Genomic DNA, 10,013 nt, shown 5'->3' with positions numbered 1-10,013 from the left:
AGTTTCCGCGCCGATGAAGTGACAAGCTATCCGTCTTTGTCTCTTCTCTGCTTAATGCAATTTAGTTGTGAGTAGGCTGACCGTAGCGCACTTAGTTTCAGGATATTTCCTAGCAACAAATTATTCCCACCGAGCGTTTTGTTGAGTTATTGTATTGTATCAAGAGGAGGTAAATAAATAAATATACTACGACAGTACACACATCGCAATCTATTACCAAAGTAAGCGTAGATTGTGTTATGGGTACTAAGATGACTGATGAATAATTCAATGAATAATTTACATAAATACTTATAAAATACAGATAAACACTCAGACATTGAAAAACATTCGTGTTCATCACACAAACATTTTTCGGTTGTGGGCATTGAGTCTACTGCCTTTGACTCAGAAAGCAGGGTCGCTGTCCACTGCGCCAATCGATCGTCTAACTACATAGCCACACCGATAGCCACAGCTTTGTGTCATAAATTAATTTAAAAACATTTTGGGAAACAATATAACATATTCCGATCTTGAGTAGTATTTTTTATGTATTTATTATTGCTTTGATGCCAGGAAGAACATTTTGTATACAATTGACGCATTGACTAAAGAATAATTTCAAACAATTTATAAGGATCTTATCTTTATTCGCGTAGTTGTAGTCCATATTAATATTATAAATGCAAAAAAGAGTGTTTGTTTGTCCCTTATTAACGCCCCAAGTAAGCAACCAATAAACTTGAAAGCATATATGTTACTTCATTTTCCAGGAAAACAAACCGTTCCTACAGGATTAGTATAAAACCGTAATAAACGCAAACGAAAATTGAAAGCATCAGCTCGTTATTAATAATTTATTGCAGAAAGTCCCGGAAGATTCAATTCGTCTGGTTACCCTATCTGCCAGTTTGAAAAGCCGCTATCAGTCTTCATCTTTCATTTTTTCAACCCGACGCAGTGGAGGACGAGAAGTGAGAATGATTTCTACTCTGAAATGGATTTTTAGCTTCTTACTTCTTTTAGGGTTGGTGCTTATCTATATTGATATTAAAGTACTGGACTTGTAATGTGTATGCTATAATTTATCTTCGAATAAATTGAAGACCCATATGTTAGCGAAGCGTTAAACTTTAAACCCATGTCTGATATGACGAATTGACTTTTTTGACTGCTGACTGTGATACAAGTCCACCTCACAAGCTCGAGTAGGCAATCGATTAAAGTTTGGATGATAGATAGAAAATAAATAAAACACTCTCTTTTTATGGACATACTTATGGAGGTCCTCGCCCCAAAGTAGAAGGCTATTTTTAACATAATTTTCAAATTATTTATTAAGGAGATGAAAATATTGACACACATAAAAATTTATCAACAATTATGATAACAAAAATGGTAATATGTAATGAAATAAATAAATAAATTCTGTTACAAGTGAATTATAGTAAAACTTTCTAATACGCAGGCGCAAACACATGCATTAAAAACATGGAGTCCGAGAACGTCTAATGTGTTCTATCTCATTCTCTCGCCGGCTGAATCCTATACATTTATGTGTTTGTGTCTGTGGACTTATTTTATTCGTTTTATCGAGTTTGGAATCACAACGATTCTAAAGAAGTTTCGCTTAAAAAAAAAATTGCTACGTTTACGCGTATTCGTAGTTTTAGTAGGGTTTATATAATATCGATCTCCACTCCTACACGACAGTATCAAGGTACTAGCAATTCCCATAACAAATGGAACGCACCGGTAAGTAATGTTAGCTCTATAGCTCTCAGTTGAGAGGCAATAAATTTGACCGCGGTTGATCTGAACCGCACAAGGTGAGGGAAATTGCGTTGGAAAGCGGATCCCGGTTAAATGTACCTATCTAGCATTATACTCGCGGGCCCTTTTGTGGTGAACTTTGTACTTTAATTGGAATACGTTGTACTTGTTACATGGATGAGTGGACTTTTATTCAACACCAAGCTAAATTACAGAAAAAATAACTAAAAGAAAAACAGCATAGCGAATAAAATATCGCGGCCTTATCTCTAATAGCGATCTTTTCCAGGCAATTAAACATATCTTTATTTAAGTAGGCCAACATATGGTACTTTTGACGCGTAAATTACATAAAAATGGCGATAACTATAGTCGCAAACTTAAAACTAAAGCTACGAGGTGGGTTTCAAATAAAAAAGAATTCTGAAAATCGGTACAAATTTAACGGAGCTATTAAGTAAAATCGATAAAAAAATTCATCTCATTTCCTGGAGGAAACTTATTGTTTATTGGGATAAAAAGTATCCTATATGTTAACCCAGAATATCAGCTACCAGTATACCAAATTTTATTTAAATCCGTTCGGTAGTTTTCACGTGATGCCCGGGCTGACAGACAGACAGTCAAAAATTAAACAAAAATCTGCTTTGGACTCAGTACCGATTATAAAGCATCCAACAGTCAAAATTTTCAAAATATAATATAACATATATTATAACAGAAATCTTATAGTTACAGTTTTATTATAAGTATTCAAATTTTTATTTTTTTATTTTTTTTTTTTATTTATATTCTTATTCTAGACGCGACTTCTTATATAAAATATAATATAATATAACAGAAATCTTATAGTTACAGTTTTATTATAAGTATATAGATATAACGATGATGACATAATTGAATTACCAAACCAAACTTATTATTCTTACAATACTGACTACTACTACATAAAATGGCACAATATTTACTATACAATAAGCAGTTGTCTGAAATAAGACAGGATTTCCGATACTACTAATTAATATCGCTAATTATTTCCGTTAATATTAACAGCGCAATATATTATTCCAGGTGGGAATAATTCAAAGAAGATTAGCGGGTAATATATTCTAAATAATAAATGAAAATGTAACTACTGATACGGTAATACAAATATCCATTATAGTGGACTTTATGCGCAAGCGGTGCGCGTCTTTGGTGCGCAGGGTGTGTAATAGCTCCAACATAGTTCTGAAGATGATTGCGGCTAGACTTGACTGTCATTACCTCCGGCATTGCTGTGATAGGCACGTTGCAATACCAATGCCGCTTAGACAGTATTGAGGGATAATTCTTATTCTTCTTTTAAATTTTAATTTTGATTTGGTTTATTTGGATTGATCTAATTTAGTTTTCAATTAATTTATTTTTGACATGTATTTATTTTAATTGCATTTTATTTTATTTCGTAACTGATGTACTTGTTGAACTGATGTTAAATTTTTATGGGTAAAGCCTGAAATAAATGATTATTATTAGTCCATATTACGAAAACCAAGTAGATGGCCGCCCATCTTATGGTGAAAGGCAAACCATGGTCTATAAACCGAGCTTACTACTTCACAGGGCATTTAAGCAACACGTCCTATAAAGTGACGTCCTGAGTTCATCGACCTGAGGCATAGGTGCCAAGCCTGATGTCCCTGTAATTACGCCGGTAACTATTCAGACTGGAAAACATCCAAGCTGCTTGATGGCAGGATGACCATGGCGTCGTAATTTCGCAAACGAGCTCTGGCACAATAAGCTGTAAAGTCAAAAGTCAAAGTCAAAAATATCTTTATTCAAGTAGGCCCATAGATGGCACTTTTGATGCGTACATAAGAATTACACGGTAGTGAGATGATGGCGATAACCACATTCGTAAACTTAAACTAAAGCTACGAGGGTTCCAAACGCGTCCTGGTCTAAGAAGAAGCCCACAACAAACTTAGACGGGTGTTTTTTTTTTCTTCTTTCTTTCCGTACTACTTCTTGATGACAAGACATGTCTTCATCATCATTATATCAACCCATTACCGAACCACTGGCACTGGTCTCTTCCCACAGTGAGAAGTTAAGTTTATTTTATACTAGCGTACCCAGCCCGCTTCGCCGGGCTAAATTTTGCTTTATTTTATTTAAACAATAAACTTAAATCATTAAATTTTTAATTTAAGTCTCATAATATATTATATTAAATCATTTATTTCTCTCCGTATTCATTCTCTTCTATTCTCTTCTCGAGCGGGTGAAGATCATTATCTACACCCATGTACACCCGACAATAGAATATCATCATAGTAAATAAAAGCTGTATTTGACAGCTTGACAGTTCAAAAATAGAAGTGCTCCGATCGTCACCAAACTTTACAGGATTACTCGCCAGGCACTTTTATCGCCCACCACACAAAAGTTAGAAATATGAAAAAAACAACACTAAGCGTTATGTATACCATTTTGCGGTCTTATCGCTACACAACGATCTGATGTAGGGGTATTATTAGTGTTGATTGCACATCGTTTACTACGATACAATATTTTTGTTTTCAACGTTGGTGACGGGTACACTCTCTTCTTACAGAGAGATATAGAGCTTAGACTCATAACACTCCTCCAATGCAAGCTTAATGTGCTCTTGGGGTCGTTGAAAATTGATAAATTTCGCGAGGTTACTATAAAATTGATAAATTTCGTCATGACAAGGTTGCTTGGGAGCATCCGGCTCCGCTTTCATCTCTCACAAGATAAAGTCAAAGTCAAAAATATCTTTATTCAAGTAGGACCATAGGTGGCACTTTTAACGCGTACATTACATGAGAAGTACACGGTAGTGAGATGATGGTGATAACCATATTCGTAAACTTAAAACTAAATCTACGATGGTTCCAAGCGCGTTCTGGTCTAAGCAGAAACCAGCAACAAACTTAGCCGGGTGCTTTTTTTTTGTTATCACCATCTCACATTGTGTTGATGGAAAAATGAATGTCAAATGTAAAAAGTTGATGTTGAAAAAGAGCAACTGCTATGTTCTTGCCGGCTTTATTTAGGATCCGCCTTCCAAACCGGTAGTAGAGTCACTACAAACAGACAGACTACACGTTTCAAAAGTGCCTATATTAGGCCTACTCGAAATAAATGAATTTTGAATAAAGTTTAATTACACAAAATCGCTTTCCCTTATAAATAACACCCTAGAATGTTTCATCTAGGACCCTCGAAAGACTTTCTTCCACTCGTTAAAGGCCCTTCATGGATTTCTAATTGAGAAGTGTCTGGGTCTTGACCAATTAAGGCTGATTGGTTTCATTCCCAGTTCTAAGGAAATATTCACAATTTCCAACTTAAAATCACTCGATTACCATTTAACATTCGTGATTGGAAAATTGACTCTGATTTACGTTAAAGTTGACTACTTTAGATGCGGTGGATTTAACCACTTCTAGCGAATCTCCAAACAGTAAGGTAGTCAGATTATTAGTGCTCTACAATATATATTTCTGAGAATGTATTCAATTGGCGCTGCTTGAAAGAGGCCTATGTTCAGCAGTGGACGCACAATGGCTGATGACGATGATGATTCAAATTCAAAATTCATTTATATCAAGTAGGCCTAATATCGGCACTTTTGAAACGTCAAGTCTAACTGTTACTAAATACAAAACGAAAGGTACTCGTAAGATTAAAATAAGCTGCGGGCATGTGTTGGAATGAGGAATTAGTGATGCTTAAACTTTTTATGGTTTGTCGTGGTGGAAAAGCTTTATAGTTACATCTGTCGTTTTAGGCGGAACAGAGGTTATGTGGGACACGTACCAAACTAAAAACCAACAAGCATGTCTCTCTCGTTGGCTTTACTAGACGCCCGGACAACAGCGATGTTTACCCTAGAGAAGCCTAATGGTTAGAACTCATTTCGCTTCGGCTGAGTTCGAATCCTTTCACCTCTAACATTCCTAACATAGTGAGGTAACATGCACGCGCGAAAGTTCACCATAATGTTCTGGTAGTCGTGTGAAGTCCACCAACCCGCACTCGGTCAGCGTGGTGACCCACAGCGTAAACCCTTCTCATTGTGCGAGGAGTCAGGAGAACCCTGCCCTATAGTGGGTAGGCCGGTAATTAGTTGATATGATGATGATATGGTGACCCTAGAAAAGGTAACCACACCGTCAATTCCTCCACTAATAGATAGACTAGAGATAACTAAGTTTATACAACATAAATAATTGTGGTCAAATAAAAATGTACCTATTTATTAAAACGAGCAAAAATAATTTAGCACACACAGATGACAGCTGAGGGCAAATATCTGATCACACGTTGTGGTAACCTCAAAAGGAGTCCTACGCTAAACATATGAGATAGTTTTCTCAGTTTAGCAATTTCCGGCGCGCTTCCTGCGTGATTGCGTCAACCGGATGTTGCCGCGCCAACTACCAACAACTTTTATACCTACCCAACTACTGATAATATATCATATATCTATATTACTATTATTTATCTCCCGTTATTGATGTTATCTGCTTTGTTGGTCTAGTAACTGCCTCCTTGGTCTAGCGGTTATCATTTCCAACTACGGATCACAAAGTAAGATAACAAAAAGAACACCCGGCTAAGTTTTTTGTGGGCTTCTTCTTAGACCAGGGCGCGTTTGGAACCCTCGTAGCTTTAGTTTTAAGTTTACGAATGTTGTTATCGCCATCACAACTCACTGCTATGTACACATTTTGTATGTAATCAACGCATCAAAAGTACCATCTATGTGCCTATTTCAATAAAGAAATATTTGACCTTGACTTTGAATCCCTGGCCGGTACAATGAACACATTGAATAATTACAATGAATTGTTGTTAAGTCAACATCTTCTGAGGATGCTAAATATTGAAGAAATTATAAATTACCCCATACAGATTCTCCTGCTTTTCGCGTAGTATGGCAAATTAAACTTAATTTTCGTAACACATCATCACTGCATTCAACGGTGAAGAAAAACATCATGAGGAAACCTGCACGTGCTAAAAATTATAGATAGATGGTAGTCAGATACCAGATATTAACTTCAATACTAACAATGTTCAGGATGGTACTTAGATCTTTCATTAATTAACAGTATTATTGAAGCTAAATACCTAGTTTCTTAGCAGTAATTATTTATTCTCATGACTATTATTCTTCATTACTATTAAGGTATTATTTTATAAAAGATATCATTAAAAACCACCAACCTGCATTAGAGCAGTGTTGTTGGTCTGTACTTTATAACCCTGTCTGCCCAATGAGTAAAATAAAACAACTGGACTGACTCTAATACTGTATATTAAACTTCTCTATAATTCATATTACTTGTTACGTTTAAATGACTCTACTACCAGTTCGAAATGCTGTCTTCGGCAGAGAAGACTTTGCAAGAAACTCTACCGTTGCTCTTTTATTCAATCAATTAAAACAAGACTGATAAACACAATTACAACATTGTCATATGTTATAAAGCTAGGCCCTTTGATACAAGACATATAAGACAGGTCAAACATATCTACTATGATAACTTATAACATCAGGACTTTTGGAACAAGTTGTTTGTATAGAGCATCCTCTGCTACATAAACTGTCTGTATAAAATAATGCAAGGGCACCATATATGATACCTAAATAACCCAAAGGAAATAAGAGATATACTTATCTGATGCAACCAGCACAAAAGATCCTGGAGGGTCGAAGTGCATCCGCTGAAGCGGGCCTCATTACAAGATAGATATATATAAACATAGTACCAACAACAACTTATCTCAACTCCATCACCAGTACATACGACTCTTGTTTCGTCACAACAATATTTCCTTAAGTATATCGTTTCCATTATAAATCATCTATTCCCAATTTGTAACGATCTATCCACAATACTTTACTTAATCTCCTTTTCTCAATTCATTAATTCAAATCCGTCCTAACTTTTCTTTCCCGCCAATCTTACTTGTCAAACTCGCGTCACCCGCCTTAGATCCTATACTTTTCTTTGACAGTCTAGACTAGTCGTTATTCTATTTTCAATACTATCAATGAGTATAAAAACTATGATTTGTTGATATATTTCATATAAACATCGGGTTTATCATAGTTAAAGTGCTGCAATTCCCTATTTCCTAAAACACGCGTGTGGAGTCCACCAATTCGCACCGACCTTTACCCCTTCTCACTGTGGGAGAAGACCCGTGCTCTGTAGTGGGCCGGTTACTGGGTTGATATGATGATCATCAATTAATACAGTTATATACTGTGCAGTACAGTAGTGATAGATAATTGTCTTTTAAAATTCTCAGCAATCTCATTCATCATCAATCTGTCGAAATTATTCAAAATTCATTTGTTTCAAGCAGGCCTAGTTTATAAGCAATTTTGAAACGTCATGTAAGTCTCTCTGTAGCGACTCTACCACAGTTATACCAGGCAGATTATACCGAGAAAAAGCCGGCAAGAAACTCAGCAGATTGCTCTTTTCCAACATCAATTTACAATTTTACAATCCTTAAATTTTATAATCTTGTGAGTATGAGAGCGGAGCGGTCTACTTCCAGGCTGCCTAGTCAAGTTTCATTACGTTGAGTTGTGGGTATTATGATATAAATACTACTGCATTATCAATACAGTTCAGTCCTACATGGACTCGGACGTGTCAAAGATGCCTCCTTGTCTTAGTCGTTTATCACAATATAAATACACTGACTTTAGGCGTAAAATTATTGACACTTTTAATTGTACTATTTGACATTTCGAAATAAAATAAAATAATATGAATACTTGACTTCTTATATTATCAAATATTTATTATTATTAAGCTTAAACAACTTAAACTTTGATTTTTATGTTTCAAATTAATTTTAATTCTATTTAATTTTTTAACATAACCTTAATAATTAATAGTATTTTTAGATATTTATTTTGTAATGCGGTTTTATTTAAAATGTAATTAATGTTAAAATTATTTGTAAACGTTGTGAAAACCTGTAATAAGCTGAACATTCACTCTGAGCTAACTCACAACGTAGAAACTTGGACATGAAAAAATGTATTAGCTGTTGGTTTTCCTAACTAATAAATAAACCACTTATGTAAATAGAGTAGATCTAATATGTATAATAATCTTCATAAAAGCTTATAGCCATTACCACGAAGGATTAATGGTTCTCACTAATCTACACATAGAGTCTACCTTGTTTTTAAGAAATTCATCAAATGTATTTAATAAATTGATTGATACATACATTTTAATGCATTCTAATCGATTGTTTCCCTTTTTATTCGTAAACGTCATAATCATCATCATTTCGAAAGTCGTCCACTGCTGGACATAGGTCTTTTGTAGGGCGTTCCAAACTCCACGACTCTGGGCCAGCGGCTGCGTATTCGTAAATGTATGCAGAGGAAAATCAAAAATTACATTCAACCGAACGAAGGGTTTTTGTACTTTTCACAGACAATATGCAGATATCAGTAATTTATGTTCGTAAAGTAGGCCGTACCATCCACCTGGTTTCCTGCGGCAGCTACACAAAGCGTTTTAAGTGAGTGATAAAGTATGAAATTAAAATTCTCGTCACGTTCACCGGTAAATGAAACAATTCCATCGTTCCGAGCAGCCATCTTTGTAATACTTCGCGCCATCCCCGCGGACTTGAGGTAAATTAAGGGCGATTTACCTCAACGTCGAAGTTGCTCGAGTATAATTTAGATTTATTGGGGGCGCTTGTGGAACAACAACTTAAATTGAGGCCTTTGGAACGGCTTAAAAACTTCTTGTATTAGAAACGGAGGTCGTGGTCTTTTTTCCGATGCAAAGATAAATTATTAAAATTAATCTACTTTTTCTATACTCTGCGAATAGCAGGAGAATTTCTATGGTATAATTTATAATTTCTTCAATCTTTATACTCTACACCAAACAGATCTATGATCTATGACAATGTAACTAATGTGTGTTAATTTATCTTAAGAATTATTCATTGTAAAGTCAACATCTCCGGTGATGCTCCGGTTTTGGAGCGAAACGTGCGTAGAGAGTACATTGCCGAAGAACACGGCAATGTAGCCTCTATGCACACGGTCTTACGCACACGGTCTTATACTATTTATATTATATATTAGTATAAAGATTCAAGAAGTTATAAATTACACCATAAAGATGCTCTTGCTTTTCGCGGAGGATAGCAAATTAAGCTTTATTTTTAGAATATATCATGGA

The sequence above is a fragment of the Pararge aegeria genome, chromosome 15, assembly GCF_905163445.1.
Source record: "Pararge aegeria chromosome 15, ilParAegt1.1, whole genome shotgun sequence".
NCBI classification, from domain to species: domain Eukaryota; kingdom Metazoa; phylum Arthropoda; class Insecta; order Lepidoptera; family Nymphalidae; genus Pararge; species Pararge aegeria.
The sequence above is the reverse complement of the archived record's forward strand: the minus strand, read 5'-3'. Positions refer to the sequence as shown.